The 19,338-nt window shown below is 40.6% G+C and overlaps 1 non-coding gene and 1 pseudogene across 1 annotated transcript; both read left to right on the forward strand.

Annotated features, from left to right (window-relative positions):
• Positions 1 to 4,362: 4,362 nt before the first annotated feature.
• On the forward strand, positions 4,363 to 4,457 carry LOC125533280. The gene has a single exon (XR_007294207.1). It is a non-coding gene; the product is annotated as a small nucleolar RNA Z103 (small nucleolar RNA).
• A 270-nt stretch (positions 4,458 to 4,727) lies between these two features.
• LOC125533283 lies at positions 4,728 to 4,820 on the forward strand (annotated as a pseudogene).
• Positions 4,821 to 19,338: the final 14,518 nt, after the last annotated feature.

Raw genomic sequence — 19,338 nt, forward strand, 5'->3', positions numbered from 1 at the left:
GTAGGGTCCGCACGCTTAACGTTCGGTGACGATTTGTATTATGAGTTTATGTGTTTTTATGTACTGAAGGTAGTTCATAGTCCCGGATGAGATCGGGGACATGACGAGGAGTCTCGAAATGGTCGAGAAGTAAAGATCAATATATTGTACGACTATATTCGGACATCGGAAAGGTTCCGAGTGATTCGGGTATTTTTCGGAGTACGGGAGAGTTACGGGAATTCGCTGGGGAGTATATGGGCCTTATTGGGCTTTAGGGGAAAGAGAGAGGAGAGGCTCCGCCCCCCCCCCCAATGCTTAGTCTGAATTGGACTAGGGGGAGGGGCGGCACCCCTCCTTCCTTCTCTTCTCTTTTCCCTTTCCTTCTCTCCTACTCATACTACTTGGAAGGGCTCCTAGTTCTACTAGGAAAGGGGGAATCCTACTCCCGGTGGGAGTAGGACTCCCCTAGGGCGTTCCATAAAGAGGGCCGGCCCTCCCCCTCCTCCACTCCTTTATATACGGGGAGGGGGCACCCCTTGGAGACACAACAATTGATCATTGATCTCTTAGCCGTGTGCGGTGCCCCCTCCACCATAATCCACCTCGATCATATCGTAGCGGTGCTTAGGCGAAGCCCTGCGTCGGTAGCATCATCATCACCATCACCACGCCGTCGTGCTGACGAAACTCTCCTGTGTAGGTTTTCTGGATCGGAGCTCGCGGGACGTCATCGAGTTGAACGTGTGCAGAACTTGGAGGTGTCGTGCATTCGGTACTTGGATCGGTCAGATCATGAAGATGTATGACTACGTCAACCACGTTGTGCTAACGCTTCCGCATTCGGTCTACGAGGGTACCTAGACACACTCTCCCCTCTCGTTGCTATTCATCACCATGATCCTGCATGCGCGTAGGAATTTTTTTGAAATTACTATGTTCCCCAATAGTTTGACTTTTCCTAGCTAGTGGTTGAATCTTGGAAAACTTTTGATGTTTCTCTGATTAAATAGATACTTATGTACCTACAAATGATTTTTGGAAAAAATAAGGAGCAAACTATGAGGCAGCTACAGTTCAAATTTGACCCGCTTCCTACTGAATCGGCAGGAATTTGTCGTTTTCACCAGAGGTGGATCAAGGCTTTTGACACCCAACCATTTGGTCAATTGTGAATTAAATATGGCCTAGTACTTTAGAAAATTGATTTGGTCCAATTTCGCAACAAATATATGGTAGGTCCTTCACAAAAAACTCAATTCGGGCACTCGAAAAATGGAAAATGAATTTTCCGTGCAAAGAAAATGAGAACTTCCTTATCCAACATTATTTGGAATTCCAACATGCACCCTTGTGCACAATATGAGATCATTTGAAGAAACTATGCCATGAATGTGGCCATAACATTGATCATTTGCCTTGAAAACCCTGAATCTTCACACATGATAGCTCATTTCTGAGAACACTTTTTAAAAATAATTACCGTATTACAAGTTTATTATTTTTCTTGGTAACTTGGTCACATATAATGACACAATGCGAAGTTTTTCCAAATTTTTTGATTTTTTTTAATTCTTTATGCCTGTTTCAAAATGCGGTCAAAATGGCAGGCATGACCATTCCTAGCTAGTGGTTGAATATTGGAATTTTTTGGTGTTTCTCTGAGTAAATAGATACTTATGTACCTATAAATGTTTTTTGGAAAAAATAAAGAGCAAATTATGACGCAGCTGTAGTTCAATTTTGACCCGTTTCCTACAGAATCGGCGGAAATTTGTCTTTTTCACGAGAGGTGGATCAAAGCTTTTGACACCCAACCATTTGGTCAATTGTGCATTAAATATGGCCTAGTATTTTAAAAAATTGATTTGGTACAATTTTGCAACAAATATATGGTAGGTCCTTCACAAAAAACTCATTTTGGGCACTCAAAAAATGGAAAATGTATTTTTCGTCCAAAGAAAATGAAAACTTCCTTAGGCAACATTGTCTGCCATTCCAAGATGCATCCTCGTACACAATATGAGATCATTTGAACAAACTATGCCATGGATGCGGCCATATCATTGGCATTTGCCTTGAAAGCCATGAAACTTCACGCATGATAGCTCATTTTTTGAGAAAACTTTTTAAAGACAATTGTTGTAGCCTAAGTTTGGTGTTTTTTTCTGGAAACTAGGTCACATATAATGACACAATGCGAATGTTTTTCATTTTTTAATGAATTTCCTATGCCGATTTCAAAATGTGATCAAATTTGATCGCGCGACCGTTCTTAGTTAGGTGCTTAATAATGCAAAACTCTTGGTTTGTCCATGATGAAATAGCTACTTTTGTAACTAAAAATGTTTTTTTGAAAAAATAAATATAAAACTATGAAACACATATTCTATATCTAAATAGCTAGCCCCCACTAGCCTATTTCTCTCAACATGCAAGTATGCCACCTTATCATTCAATATGCATGGAGGAAGGTCCACCACAACATGCAATCATGCATAATAAAAAACCACCTCAACATGCAAACGTGCATGAGAATTTACATTCTATTATGATATTTACATTATACAATAATCAAACACCACAAATCATATTTATTTTCAGCTTCTCATATTATATATTCTTCAAATATTCATGTTCCATACAACCAATTCTAACTGAATATGTTGCAAAACATTCCCGCAACAACGTGCGGGCTATCATCTAGTGTAGTTCAAATTTGACCCGCTTCTTGCCGAATTGGCTGTTTCACAAAATAGCTAGAAAGATCGGAAATGCAATCAAATTGGTAATCATCCATGAAAGGTGGTCTAACTTAAGTGAAAATCTTAGTGATGCCATTTTGTGAAATATTTTGGGTAGCTGCTTCAACCCCCCTGTTTTTAGCACTAAGAAGAGTAATCTTTAATAGCTCATTTTTTGAACAAATCAGGACACAGCGCACGGATCACCCCTTTATTCGATCTGACCCGTCCTCCTGTTGATCCAGCATCTCTCCATCCCCTCCTTCCGGAGAAACCCTAGGGCGCTACTGTCTCCCTCTCCCCGATCCAAATCCCTCCTCCGCCGCCCCTCCTCCCCCATCCAGATCCAGATCCCTCCCCCACCCCTCTTGTCCACTCCCGCAGCCGACGCCCCACCCTCACCGTCGACGACCCACACCACCGCCGCACACCACCGCGCCCTCCCCTCACCCTGGCCCAATTCAATCCAATCCCGCGCGCACACCGCTACCGCCGCCGTCGACCCCTTCCTCCCTCCCCTCCCTCGCACCCATGGCGTTCGCGCTCAAGGCCTCCGCCTCCCCCACCCTCACCACTGCCTCCTCGGCGGCGTTCCCCTCCTTCTTAGCCGCCTCCGTGGCGCCAAGGGGCCGCACCGCCGCGGCCAGGAGAGTATAGCTCTATGGGGCCGCACCCACGACCTGCTACCCCGCGCCCGCGCCAACTCCGGCGCTGCTCCACCCACGCCCGTGCCACCCGCCGCTCTCGCCCCGGCGCCGAGGCCGTCCCCATCCACCATGACTTGGATGCCAAGTGGGATGCCTGCCTCGACCTCTCCATCCGTCGCATCGCATACGCCCCTCGCCGGCTTCAGGGGCCTCATCCTCTTCTGTAAGATCCCCTCCGTCCCACCTCTCCCTTCCCCTCGCTGCATCGCGAGATCTGTTCGCTGCGCCTCCATTTGTATCTCGAGATATATTAGGCCAGCTGCCTTTTCTTTGATCGAAAGGTTGGAGTCACGGATGAGTTGAACTCTCCCCGTTTATCCTAAGATGACATACTTGCTTTCTTTCTCTGGCCTGATTACTAGAGTTATAAGCCATAGTTCTGAGTACAAGCCATATAAATAACAGAAGAAAACCATGAACCAAATTACCAGAAGTCATCTGCTGGAGTGCTTTCCTGACTTTAATAGATGTAGAATTGATACCATCACAGAGACCCTTGTCAGATGTAATGGCTACCATAACATTCTTCTTGACATTTACCCATGGCACTTAACAACTGCAGCAAGACCGTACTGCACTACTGCTGAACTGGTGGCCTGGCTATGCTCTGTACCTTGATTTGGTTTTAAGTAGAAAGGAGTGCCTTAGTACCATTTCTGTCATGTGGTGTTAGTACTTAGCATTCCGTTCTGTTTTGTGTTGTACTCCAATTAGGTGCTTGAAATTTCGTTAGTACCTCCAAAAATATCTCATGCTTTTAAGATGTGCCATTGTGTTGATATATTTTATCTTTATTTTTCTTTACATTTTATATGTTGTACATATCTTGGTTTGAACTAGATAAGGATGATCCTTTACCTAGATGATAAACAATTAACTAGCTCGTCCTAAGCTATGATCTACAAATTTCTTGATGGACACGTACTACTTTGGTGGACATCATGATCCTTTCCCCGGATGATCAACAATGAACATGTTGAGCGCTATAATTTCTCTTGGGAGAAACCAAGCCAGGACTCTGATCTGCATAGTAGCATAGATTTTTGTTCTTTATTGCTTGCTACTGTTTTGTAGTTTGTTATCTTTCTTTGGCACCATGAATGTCTTTTTTAATGTTTTGATATGCCCATTATGTGGTGAAAATTGATTACTAGTGGATCTATTCATATGGCCATCGAGTATGAGTCATAGTAATTCTCAAATTCTGCAAATAGATGTAGGTTTCTCTGTGCTAGATTTACTACACATTCTCAAATTCTCCAACATTCTATTTGTTTTCAATGTGCCATTCGATTTGGAGGATATGATGATCCTTTCCTGATGATTGGCAATGAACATGCTGAGCGCTATTATTTCTCTTCACAGAAACCAAGCCAGTATTCGGATCCTCCTAGCCATTGCACATGCCTGTATTCATATTGCCATTGTGGATAGTTCTATGCTTTAATAATTCTCCTGATATATCACTGTTTATTAGTAGGAGATTTCTTCTGCTTGGCCATAACAGCAATTTCATGTTGTTTCTTTTGTAATTCAATGGTTGACAATCTGATATCAAATAATGTGGTTCCTTTCTTGTTTGTTTTGATACCCATATACCTGCCCTGTATTAGCTCTTCCCTTTAATGCATGCTGGAAAGTAATGTTACACTTCTATTTGTAGACGACAACGATAATGTCTTGCTCTGGTTGCTGTTGTTCAGTTTATATTCGAGTGTGCATGATTTTATCTATAGTTGGCACTATGGATATAGCTATGTGTGTAATCTGAGTTGTTTCTATTATTGTTCTATCCATTTTATTGTGTTACCTTAAGCTGTCATGTTAAGGCAAACCTGAGAACACTTGCTTATGAGAACCAACTGCATTTCTTAGATATATCCAAGTGTGATGTACTGTTACTATGGCGTATGTGAGATTAGAATTTAAGTGCCATCATTCATCTTATGCTATCTTATCCTCCGTGATAACTGTTGACTTGCAAGATACAATGTTGAATTACTATATGATGCATGTTTGTGATGTTAGTATGCGTGCTTTGACTAGTAATATTAGATCTTGCCTATTAAAGATGCATATTTCTTAACGAATTTTTGTCATGTTGCATAATAGTCTTGATTATTTGTCATTATTGACATGCATGCTAATTAAATTGTGCAGGATGGTGGTCGGTTGTCAATAAGGAATGGAAATTGATGGAGATCTCTACGTGTGCGTAGTTTGTATACCATGCAAGCTGGTAGCAGATTGATCAAGACGTCAACAACAAGAAAATACTATCCGTGTCATGCAGAAGTGCACCACAAAGAAGAGCATCGGTCCATCTACTTCTTGCTGCTCCGACCCAAGTGCTGGCTGACACCATGGAAGGTATCTCTCTCCCTCTCATCATGCTCTACCCTGGGTATAATCCTATTTGCTTACTACACCACCACATTAGCCATCAAATTTGTGACAAGAAAACTGAAACCCTCTTCCTTTCTTCCGAGAGGACAGGTCAGGTCCTTGCTTGCTAGATTTGATCTATTTATCTGCATTGTGAAGTAACAACGGTTCTTTGGTCCATGTTAAGATGTCAATAAACTATTTGTTTGTTGAAACAACCATCAGTCACTCTCAGATTCTGTTGACTGATTTCTGTTGCTAGTATAGTTTAAGCTTCTTTGCCATGTATTTCATTAGGATGTGAACAATCTACTACATGCTCACAAAGCTATTGACTTACATTTTTTGTTTCTTTGCTGTCAATGTTTGCCAAGCTATTTAAACGATGATGACAAACTGAAATCATGAATACTCATATAGAAACTTGAACAACCATCTTGTTTAATTTGGTGATGTTCCTCCATGCTAAGAGCTAATCTGCTGCATTGTTATTCAACTTTCATTGACAGTTTTAGTTTCGCTGAAATCATGTTTTCTTTTCTATGCTTATGTCTGTGGACGAACACTACTAGCTCCAGAAGGACCGACATTACCATCAAGTACACCATCGAGGTAATTCACCAATCCATCATCAACTATGCTTTGCTCTCCTTAGTTTTGCTCTTTGCTATAAAGCACAAATAAAATTTAAGCTATGTAGATTAATTGATCTGAAGAGGGTCAAAGAGGATGTGACAACATGTTTACTGCCTTATAATCTTCTGCTTGATCTGACACTATTTACGTCCAAACCTTTTTTGCTTGTTGTCATCACCCATTTGTTGGGCTATATAAGTGTATCTGTTATCCAATTTGCTCCATCATATTTCCTGATGTACTTCTACATATATATGTTGGTTGTAATCTTCTTGAACAATCCAAGTACTTGATATTCCATTCTGTTCTTGTAGGTGAATGGAGCTTGTGTTGTTGGTAGAACTCCATTGATGACTTCTTCCTATGTTGAAGAGCATGTTCTGTGGTATCCAAGAGTAGCTAGCTTTTATACTGGCAGAGGGGTTTATTTGTAGATCCCGATATTTATAATTGTGTGGATCTGGGTGAAGTTTGAAGTTCCTGGGTATGCAAGATTCGATGGTTAAACTGGTTGATGTGATGTGAATGAGTGTATGGAAACTGGTTGTTGTCATGTGGATGAGTGTATGGAGTTTCACATGTTCTATTCTGTATATCATATTGTAATAAACTTATTTTAGCTGTTATTTGAGGATTTTCATATGCTTTCTGTCTTCTATCTGTTTCATATAGATATATATATATATATATATATTGCTTATTAATAAGATGTCAAAAACCTGACAATTGGGACCTGATAACCCACAAGCATAGGGGATCGCAACAGTTTTCGAGGGTAAAGTATTCAACCCAAATTTATTGATTCGACACAAGGGGAGCCAAAGAATATTCTCAAGTATTAGCAGCTGAGTTGTCAATTCAACCACACCTGGAAACTTAGTATCTTCAGCAAAGTAATATGATAGTAGTGGTAACGGTAGCAAAAGGTAACGGTAGTAAAAGTAATGTTTTTGGTATTTTGTAGTGATGATAGTAATAGCAACGGGAAAGTAAACTAGCGAAGAACAATATATTGAAAGCTCGTAGGCAATGGATCAATGATGGAGAATTATGCCAGATGCGGTTCATCATGTAACAGTCAGAACCTAGGGTGACACAGAACAAGCTCTAGTTCATCAATGTAATGTAGGCATGTATTCCGAATATAGTCATACGTGCTTATGGAAAAGAACTTGCATGACATCTTTTGTCCCACCCTCCCATGGCAGTGGGGTCCTTACGGAAACTAAGGGATATTAAGGCCTCCTTTTAATAGAGTACCGAAACAAAGCATTAACACATAGTGAATACATGAACTCCTCAAACTACGGTCATCACCGGTAAGTATCCCGATTATTGTCACTTCGGGGTTAACGGATCATAACACATAATAGGTGACTATAGACTTGCAAGATAGGATCTAGAACACTCATATATTGATGAAAACATAATAGGTTCAGATCTGAAATCATGGCACTCGGGCCCTAGTGACAAGCATTAAGCATAGCAAAGTCATAGCAACATCAATCTCAGAACATAGTGGATACTAGGGATCAAACCCTAACAAAACTAACTCGATTACATGATAGATCCCATCCAACCCATCACCGTCCAGCAAGCCTACGATGGAATTACTCACGCACGGCGATGAGCATCATGAAATTGGTGATAGAGGATGGTTGATGATGACGATGGCCACGGATTCCCCTCTCTGGAGCCCCAAACGGACTCCGGATCAGCCCTCCCGAGAGGTTTTAGGGCTTGGCGGTGGCTCCGTATCGTAAAACGCGATGAATTCTTCTCTTTGATTTTTTTTCTCCCCGAAACACAATATATAGAGTTGGAGTTGGAGTCGGAGGAGCTTTAGGGGGCCCACGAGGTAGGGCGGCGCTCCCTAGGGGGGCAGGCGTGCCCCCACCCTCGTGGACAGATGGTGGGCCCCCTGGCCTTCATCTTTTGCAGGTATTTTTTATATTTTCCAAAAAGTTGCTCCATGAAGTTTCAGGTCATTCCGAGAACGTTTGTTTCTGCACATAAATAACACCATGGTAATTCTGGTGAAAACAGCGTCAGTCCGGGTTAGTTCCATTCAAATCATGCAAGTTAGAGTCCAAAACAAGGGCAAAAGTGTTTGGAAAAGTAGATACGACGGAGACGTATCAATTCCCCCAAGATTAAACCTTTGCTTGTCCTCAAGCAATTCAGTTGATAAACTGAAAGTGATAAAGAAAAACTTTTACAAACTCTGTTTGCTCTAGTTGTTGTAAATATGTAAAGCCAGCATTCAAGTTTTCAGCAAAGATTATAACTAACCACATTCGCAATAACGCTTAGGTCTCAAGTTTACTCATATCAATAGCATAATCAACTAGCGAGCAATAATAATAAATCTCGGATGACAACACTTTCTCAAAACAATCATAATATGATATCACACGATGGTATCTCGCTAGGCCTTTCTGAGACCGCAAAACATAAATGCAGAGCACCTTTAAAGACCAAGGACTGACTAGACATTGTAATTCATGGTAAAAGAGATCCAGTCAAGGCATACTCAATGTAAACAAACAATAATGAATGCAAATGACAGCGGTGCTCTCCAACTGGTGCTTTTTAATAAGAGGATGATGACTCGGCATAAAAGTAAATAGATAGGCCCTTCGCAGAGGGAAGCATGGATTTGTAGAGGTGCCAGAGCTCGGTTTTGAAATAGATATGAATAATATTTTGAGCTCTATACTTTCATTGTCAACATAACAACCAAGAGATGGCGATATCTTCCATGCTACACACAATATAGGCGGTTCCCAAATAGAATGGTAAAGTTTATACTCCCCCTTCCACCAACAAGCATCAATCCATGGCTTGCTCAAAACAACGAGTGCCTCCAACTAACAAGAGTCCCAGGGGGGAGTTTTGTTTGCAATTATTTTGATTTAGTTTGCATAAAGCATGGGACTGGGCATCCCGGTGACGAGCCACTTTCTCGTGAGTGAGGAGCGGAGTCCACTCCTCTTGAGAATAACCCGCCTAACATGGAAGATACAGACAACCCTAGTTGATACATGAGCTATTCGAGCATACAAAACAGGATATTTATTTGAAGGTTTAGAGTTTGGCACATACAAATTTACTTGGAACGGCAGGTAGATACCGTATATAGGTAGGTATAATGGACTCATATGGAATAACTTTGGGGTTTAAGGGATTGGATGCACAAGCAGTATTCCCGCTTAGTATAGGTGAAGGTTAGCAAAAGACTGGGAAGCGACCAGCTAGAGAGCGACAACAGTCATGAACATGCATTAAAATTAATCAACACCGTATGCAAGCATGAGTAGGATATAATCCACCATGAACATAAATATCGTGAAGGCTATGTTGATTTTGTTTAAACTACATGCGTGAACATGCGCCAAGTCAAGTCACTTAAATCATTCAGAGGAGGATACCACCCTATCATACCACATCATAACCATTTTAATAGCATGTTGGCACACAAGGTAAACCATTATAACTCATAGCTAATCAAGCATGGCACAAGAAACTATGATCTCTAGTTGTCATTGCAAACATGTTTATTCATAATAGGCTGAATCAGGAATGATGAAATAATCATATTTACAAAAACAAAAGAGGTCGAGTTCATACCAGCCTTTCTTATCTCAGTCAGTCCATCATATATCATCATAATTGCCTTTCACTTGCACGACCGAACGATGTGAATAATAATAGTGCAAGTGCATTGGACTAAGCTGGAATCTGCACGCATTCCATAAACAGGAGAAGCCAAGGCAATATGGGCTCTTTTATCAGATCAACAAGTATGCATACAAGAGCCACTTCAACAATTTAATTATGGTCTTCTCCTATCGACCCCCAAAGAAAAGAAAAGAAATAAAACTATTTACACGGGAGAGCTCCCAACAAGTAAAAGAAGAACAGGAAATCTTTTTGGGTTTTCTTTTTAATTACTACTACAAGCATGGAAAGTAAACTAATTAAAAGCTACAACTAATATTTTTTTTCTTAAGGTTTATCAAACACACAAGAAGAAAGCATAAAAAGGAAATTAAACTAGCATGGATGATACAATGAAAAAGTATGAGCACCGACATCCAGCAATGAGTGTGTGAACATGAATATAATGTCGGTGAGAAATACGTACTCCCCCAAGCTTAGGGTTTTGGCCTAAGTTGGTCTATGGCCACGGCTGGCCTGGCGGATATCCATAATAATAGTTGGGGTCGTACTATGATGAAGAAGAAGACTCTGATTGCCACTGGCTGGCAATCATCTCCGGATGCCACTAGTAATTAGACTGTCGTGAAGGATCAACTTGTGGTTCCGGCTCTGGCTCCATGGCTGGTGCAGGGTTCCGGTAGGCGTGAATAGCCTCTAACGGAACAAGGTACTGGCCTGTAGATAAATCAAACAAAGAAGGAGCAGGCAAGGTAATAGTCTCAGCATGATGTTTATCAAAGAACAATTTGTATGTAAGCTCTCCTTCCCTATTCTTAACAATAAAATCATGTGCCACCATACTTTTATAATCTAAATAAACACGAGGCAGCACCTTTTCTTCCTTCTCATAATGCCTAATAGGTATGTTAAAATGTGCAGCTATGCGTGAAGCATAGATGCCTCCAAAGATGAGGCCCTTGGTACAGTTCAGACTTAACCGTTTAGCAATAATACCGCCCATACTAACAGAGTTATCACCGTATAACCCATGAAGCAAAATAATAATATCAGGGACACTAAGGTTTCCACAGTTTCCGTGACCAATTAAACAACGACTAGCAAATAATGCAAAATAGCGTAAAACAGGAAAATGTATGCTAGTGATTCGTGCATCAGAAACCTTCCTTGTTTCCCCTACAGTGATAGTATCAATAAACCCATCCACATCCTCACGATGTGGTTCCTCTGTCTTACCCTCGAAAGGGACTAAACAAACCCGACAAAAATCATAAAGTGACATCTCCTTATGCTCATCATATAAATGAAACTCCACCATAGGTGGTGAGCTCCAAGAATGGAAATGAAAGTTTTGCACAAAGATATTTCTGAGTAAGAGATATTGATCGCATTGGTTGTGGAGGAAAGCGGTGAGGCCTGCATTCTTACCCAATTCATAAAAATCTTCATAAATCCCGGCTGCTCTCAAGAAATCATCGGAATGCCATTCACACAACCGAACCTCCGCGGTGCGAGGCAGATTATAATTAGGCTTCTGTGCCTTTTCCTTCGAGCTTCGGCTCGATGAGCCCCTCAAAAGTCTCTTCATCATTTTCTAAAAAAAATTCTGAAATTTTTAGTAACTTCAAAATAAAAGTAAACCAGACTCAATAATATTGATAGCAACTACTCCTACAAGTGCCTACAGCCTATATCATGCATCAAAACTACTTGGAACTATATAAATTTGACATGCAATCTCAAGAACATGGTCACCTAGGCAGCAAAAATTTGCAATGAATAAAGCACTAGAACAAAAACTAATTGGACCAATGGAGGAGTCACATACCAAGGAACAATCTCCCCAAGCAGTTTTGTGAGAGGTGCTTTGAGCAAGGAGATCGAAAATGGCAGCAAAACGAGCTTGGACTCGGGTATGAACTGGATATTCATGTTTGTGGGAGGAAGAAGAAGTGTGTGGGTGCAAGGATAAGTGGAGGAGGGCCACCGTGGGCCCACGAGGCAGGGGGCGCGCCCTCCACCCTCGTGGCCAGGTGGATGACCCCCCTGCTGTGTTCTCGGTGCCAAATATTCTCAAATATTCTAGAAAAAACATATTTAAATTTCAGGGCATTTGGAGAAATTTTATTTTCGGGATATTTTTATATTGCACGGATAATCAGATAACAGACAGAAAAATACTATTTTTATTTTATTTAATATAAATAACAGAAAGTAAAAGGAGGGTACAGATGGTTGTGCCTTCTAGTTTCATCCATCTCATGATCATCAAAAGGAATCCACTAACAAGGTTGATCAAGTCTTGTTAACGAACTCATTCCGAATAACATGGAACCGGAGAAATTTCGAATAACACTTTGTTACCTCAACGGGGATATGCACATCCCCAATAATAAGAATATCATATTTATTCTTGACAATAGGAAGAGGGAATTCAACACCTCCAAATATAATCGATGGAATTTTAGTTGATACTATGAACTTGAGGTTGTTTCCTCGGAAAGTGCACCGTATGCTCTTCCAAGAATAATAAACATACTGTCGTCCTCAGGAATATCAAGAATAACAAAGTCCGTTAAAATAGTAACGTTTGCAACTACAACAGGCACATCCTCACAAATACCGACAGGTATAGCAGTTGATTTATCAGCCATTTGCAAAGATATTTCAGTAGGTGTCAACTTATTCAAATCAAGTCTACGATATAAAGAGAGAGGCATAACACTAACACCGGCTCCAAGATCACATAAAGCAGTTTTAACAATAGTTTCTTTTAATGGAGCATGGTATAGTGGGTACTCCTGGATCTCCAAGTTTCTTAGGTATTCCACCCTTAAAAGTATAATTAGCAAGCATGGTGGAAATTTCAGCTTCCGGTATCTTTCTTTTATTTGTAACAATATCTTTCATATACTTAGCATAAGGATTCATTTTGAGCATATTAGTTAATCGCATACGCAAAAAGATAGGTCTAATCATTTCAGCAAAGCGCTCAAAATCCTCATCATCCTTTTTCTTGGATGGTTTGGGAGGAAAAGGCATGGGTTTCTAAACCCATGGTTCTCTTTCTTTACCATGTTTCCTAACAACAAAGTATTTCTTATCATAATGTTGATTCTTTGATTGTGGGTTATCAAGATCAACAGCAGGTTCAATTTCTATATCATCATCATTACTAGGTCGAGCATCATCATGCACATTATTATTAGCATTATCACTAGTTTGAGGTTCATTACCAGATTGAGTTTCAGCATCAGAAATAGAAATATCATTTGGGTTCTCAGGTGTTTCAATAATAGGATCACTAGAAGCATGCAAAGTCCTATCATTTTTCTTTTTCTTCCGTTTAGAAGGACTAGGTGCATCTACATTATTTCTCTGAGAATCTTGCTCAATTCTCTTAGGATGGCCTTCGGGATACAAAGGTTCCTGAGTCATTCTACCACCTCTCACTACTAGGGAAAAGCCTAGCAGCAGCGCGGGTTTTGGGCCTCTCAGTAGCGCGGGGACCGGCGCTACTAATAAGGCGCTACAGCTAACGTATAGTAGTAGCATCTGTTGTCCCACGCTACTGCTATACATGAATAGCTGTAGCGATCTTTAGAAAAGGGCACTGCTGATATTATCTGCAATGCTGTTTACTGGGAAGCGCTACTGGTAAGGTGGCGCTACTGCTAAATTTTCCCCCCTCACCGCTACTAGTTTTATTAGTTTTTTTCCCTGCATATTTGTTTTGTATTTGTTTTGTATTTGAATAGGCTTTATACAATAATCTTTAGCATATCATACACATACAAATGTAATCATAGCATATACATACAATTAGTCTCATCAAATCATGTCATCATCATAATCATCATCCAACACAAAGTGGTCTCTCGTCATCATCTCGAAAATAGCGATACAAGTCTCAATTACTTGCAAATACATCGTCATCCATCTAAACAATGATATACGCGAGAAGAGCTATCACTTTGAGTACATGAGTTCGTATCCCTCTCTCGCATTAGCGTGAACCTAAACTAACTACTGCCTATCGCTCGGAAACCGGAAACCGGTACACCTGGGCCTGACACTCCGGCCACTTGTCATATATATACTCCTGGCGTAGCACTTCTTCGCCATCTATGATCTATGCACTTGCACTTCTTCTATCTTCTGTAGTTTCTCATCGTTGATGGTGGCGGTTGTCCGTACGATGCAGCCTATTTGATTGCCGTAGCATCGACGCGCTTCCTCGGGCGCCTTTGGCTCAAAATTGCCGTCGTCCACCTTCGTGACCACCAGTCTAGTAGTCCTGAGTTTGTTAGGAAGCCGTTGCCTCTTTGCTTTCGGTTTTACATCGGCTCCGCTCCCCAAGGCAGCGCCGGTCTCAGTCTCAGCGCCGGTCTCGATGCCGGTCTGAGTCTCAGCGCCGGTCTCAGTCTCAGCACCGGTCTGCGTGTCGGTCTCAGTCCCCGATGCCGCCGGTGGGCCCAGCAACAACATCGGTTGATCGTTGGCAAGGCTAAAAAATTCGTCTGCCGCCCGGTAGACGTCGTCGCAATCACTAGAACCCTGTCCTTCATCGTTGCTAGCCATGTTTCCTATGATTAAATCTAGTCAATTAATTCTAGACCTAATAAAATGAATAATGACATAAAAAGGCCTATTGTTTTGCAGGAATGTTGACTCCTTCCTGGTGTGGCAAATCCCGGGCACTCGATGTGTCCTAGTTTGTAGCACAAGTCATGCCGAAATTTAATTCACGGAAAATTTCGGCATGACCTTTGCTAAAAAGTGGACAAATCGAGAACCTGAAATTTGCCGGAACAGAAATGAATCAACATTCCGGCAAAACATAGGCCACTCAGCATCATTCCCTGGAAACAACAAAGCCACTTGGGCACAATCGAACAACTTCAATGAAAAGATATAACATGAGCAAACACTATTGAGGAATTTGCATATAACATGGCCACTTCAATGAAAAGATATAATCAACAATAATGGAATATGCAAATGAACATCAATGACATATATCATATAAAAACAGTCTTGTTTTTTGTTTACATAGCAACAATTAGTTTGACCAAGTTTTTGAAAAGAAAAACAATTATGTTTTTTGTTTATAGCTAAATGCCATAGCTACTGTTTTTTATTTATAGCTAAATACTTTTGTTTTTTGTCTAAAGCTAAAAGTCTAGGAACTCCATTTTCTCTAACCCTTCTGACCTCACCAAAATTTCCATAGCAAGACCTTAGTACCTACACCCAATTTCTTCAAAAATATTCAGGTCCATAGTCCAAATAATTCAAATTTCATTTGAATGAAATTTGGAACAAATTCAGGTCCGTAGTCCAAATATTTTTATAGCTAAGTGTTTTTTGTTTATAGCCTTTGTTAATTTAAATCTAAGTGCTACTATTATTTATATATCCTCTATTAGTTTAAAGCTAAATGGAATTACTGTTTAGGCATTTTAATAAAAATTGCCCTAGCTAATTTCCTAAAAAATTGCTAGTCATTTTTCCTAAATGCTATAAAATGCCTACTGGTCTAAAAATGTAGGGTTCATATGAACACAGTATCAACATATATATGAATTGCCCTAGCAGAGAGAGAGAGGAGGGTAGGGGACAGGAGAGGCAGAGCCTTATGGTCGGCAGCGAGGGCAGGCTAGGGCGGCGGCGGTGAGCTCGAGGGAGGCGACGATGAGGTCGACGATGGCCTCAGGCGGCGGCTGTGAGGTCGAGGGCAGCCTCGGGCGGCGGCGGTGTGGTCAAAGGCGGCGGGCGGCGGCGGTGTGGTCGAAGGCGGCCTCAGGCGGTGGCGGTGTGGTCGAAGGCGGCAGGGCGACGGCGGCGATGGAGCAGTTGGGGGACAGGGGCCGGGAGTAGAGAGGGGGAAAGGACTTAGCGAAATTTTGAGCCCGGGTTGCCGGGATTTGAGTCAAACTAGCAGTAGCGCGTTTTGCCAAAACGTGCTATAGCTAAGATAGCTATAGCATGTTCCAGAGAAACCGCTACAGCTATTCCTTTCTGTTTTATTTTTCTTTTTCTTTTGTTTTCTTTACATTTTCTTTTTTTTTCATTTCTCCTTTTTTTTATTTATTTCATTTTCATTTACTTTTCTACTTGTTTTTCTATTTATTTTCTTTTTCATAGCAGTAGCGCTCTACGGCATAAACACGCTGCTACAAAGTTTTTAGCAGTAGCATGCTTCTGGGTGAACCGCTACTACTATTCCTAGCCTACCGGCATTAGTGAGGGAATTTTAGTAGTAGCGCTTTTCTGTGGAGACGCGCTACTGCTAAAACAATGGTTGTAGCGTGGTTTTGTAACAAGCGCTACTACTAAGTAGCGCTAGCGCCGAGTTTTGACCAACGCTACTGCTATACCTCTGTGTATAAGGTTTTCCCTAGTAGTGTCTAGTCATAACTTTAACAGCATTATCATTATTCTTACTATTAAATTCATTGAGCAAATCATTTTGAGCTTTAAGTACTTGTTCTACTTGAGTGGTAACCATAGAAGCATGTTTACTAATAAGTTTAAGTTCACCTTTAACATTAGCCATATAATCACCCAAGTGTTCAAGCATATTTGAATTGTATTTATCTACCAAAATAAGCATTAAAATCTTCTTTCTTAGCCATAAATTTATCAAACTCATCTAAGCATGGGCTAGCAAATTTAGTAAACGGGATTTCAGCTTTATCATATTTATAGAGAGAATTTACCTTTACTACCTGTGTCGGGTTATCAAGACAATGAGTTTCTCCAATAGGTAAAGGATTAAGATCATATGTTTCTTCAACAGGCGGTAAATTAAGACCATATATTTCTTCAAATAGGAGGTAAATTCTTAACATCTTCAGCTTTAATACCTTTTTCTTGCATAGATTTCTTTGCCTCTTGCATATCTTCAGGACTGAGAAATAGGATACCCCTCATCTTCGGAGTTGGTTTAGGAATAGGCTCAGGAATTGGCTCCGTAGGTGTCCAATTATTTTCATTTGTCAACATATTATTCAATAGAATTTCAGCTTCATCTGGTGTTCTTTCCCTGAAAACAAAACCAGCACAACTATCCAGGTAATCTCTGGAGGCATCGGTTAGTCCATTATAAAAGATATCAAGTATTTCATTTTTCTTAAGAGGATGATCAGGCAAAGCATTAAGTAATTGAAGAAGCCTCCCCCAAGCTTGTGGGAGACTCTCTTCTTCAATTTGCACAAAATTATATATATATCCCTTAAAGCAGCTTGTTTCTTATGAGCAGGGAAATATTTAGCAGAGAAGTAATAAATCATATCCTGGGGACTACGCACACAACCAGGATCAAGAGAATTAAACCATATCTTAGCATCACCCTTTAATGAGAACGGAAATATTTTAAGGATATAAAAGTAGCGGGTTCTCTCATCAGTAGTGAACAGGGTGGCTATATCATTTAATTTAGTAAGATGTGCCACAACAGTTTCAGATTCATAGCCATGAAAAGGATCAAATTCAACCAAAGTAATTATATCAGGATCAACAGAGAATTCATAATCCTTATCGGTAACACAGATAGGTGAAGTAGCAAAAGCAGGGTCAGGTTTCATTCTCGCATTTAGAGATTGCTTGTTCCATTTAGCTAATAACCTCTTAAGTTCGTATCTATCTTTGCAAGCTAAAGTAGCTAAAGAAGCTTCTTTATCAAACACATAATCCTCAAGAATAACAGGCAAGTCTTCATCATCAATTTCATCAGTATTATCAGATTCAATATTTTCAATCTCTCTAGCCCTAGCAAGTTGTTCATCAAGAAATTCACCAAGTGGCACAGTAGTATCAAGCATAGAAGTAGTTTCATCATAAGTATCATATATAGCAGAAGTGGCATCATCAATAACATGCGACATATCAGAACGAATAGCAGAAGCAGGTTTAGGTGTCGCAAGCTTACTCAAAACAGAAGGTGAATCAAGTGCAGAGCTAGATGGAAGTTCCTTACCTCCCCTCGTAGTTGAGGGATAAATCTTGGTTCTTGGATCTTTCAAGTTCTTCATAATGATAAGCAGATATAAATCCCAAGTGACTCAAAGAATAGAGCTATGCTCCTCGGCAACGGCGCCAGAAAATAGTCTTGATAACCCACAAGTATAGGGGATCGCAATAGTTTTCGAGGGTAAAGTATTCAACCCAAATTTATTGATTCGACACAAGGGGAGCCAAATAATATTCTCAAGTATTAGCAGCTGAGTTGTCAATTTAACCACACCTGGAAACTTAGTATCTTCAGCAAAGTATTTAGTAGCAAAGTAATATGATAGTAGTGGTAATGGTAGCAAAAGGTAACATTAGTAAAAGTAATGTTTTTGGTATTTTGTAGTGATGATACAATAGCAACGGGAAAGTAAATAAGCGAAGAACAATATATGGAAAGCTCGTAGGCAATGGATCAGTGATGGAGAATTATGCCGGATGCAGTTCATCATGTAACAGTCATAACCTAGGGTGACATAGAACTAGCTCCAGTTCATCAATGTAATGTAGGCATGTATTCCGAATATAGTCATACGTGCTTATGGAAAAGAACTTGCATGACATCTTTTGTCCTACCCTCCCGTGGCAGCGGGGTCCTTACGGAAACTAAGGGATATTAAGGCCTCCTTTTAATAGAGTACCGGAACAAAGCATTAACACATAGTGAATACATGAACTCCTCAAACTACGGTCATCACCGGTAAGTATCCTGATTATTTTCACTTCAGGGTTAACGGATCATAACACATAATAGGTGACTATAGACTTGCAAGATAGGATCTAGAACACTCATATATTGATGAAAACATAATAGGTTCAGATTCTAAATCATGGCACTCGGACCCTAGTGACAAGCATTAAGCATAGCAAAGTCATAGCAACATCAATCTCAGAACATAGTGGATACTAGGGATCAAACCCTAACAAAACTAACTCGATTACATGATAGATCCCATCCAACCCATCACCGTCCAGCAAGCCTACGATGGAATTACTCACGCACAGCGGTGAGCATCATGAAATTGGTGATGGAGGATGGTTGATGATGACGATGGCGATGGACTTCCCTCTCCGGAGCCCCGAGCGGACTCCAGATCAGCCCTCCTGAGAGGTTTTAGGGCTTGGCGGCGGCTCCGTATCGTAAAACGCGATGAATTCTTCTCTCTGATTTTTTCTCCCCGAAACACAGTATA

Source organism: Triticum urartu, chromosome 1, assembly GCF_003073215.2.
Source record: "Triticum urartu cultivar G1812 chromosome 1, Tu2.1, whole genome shotgun sequence".
Classification (NCBI taxonomy): Eukaryota; Viridiplantae; Streptophyta; class Magnoliopsida; order Poales; family Poaceae; genus Triticum; species Triticum urartu.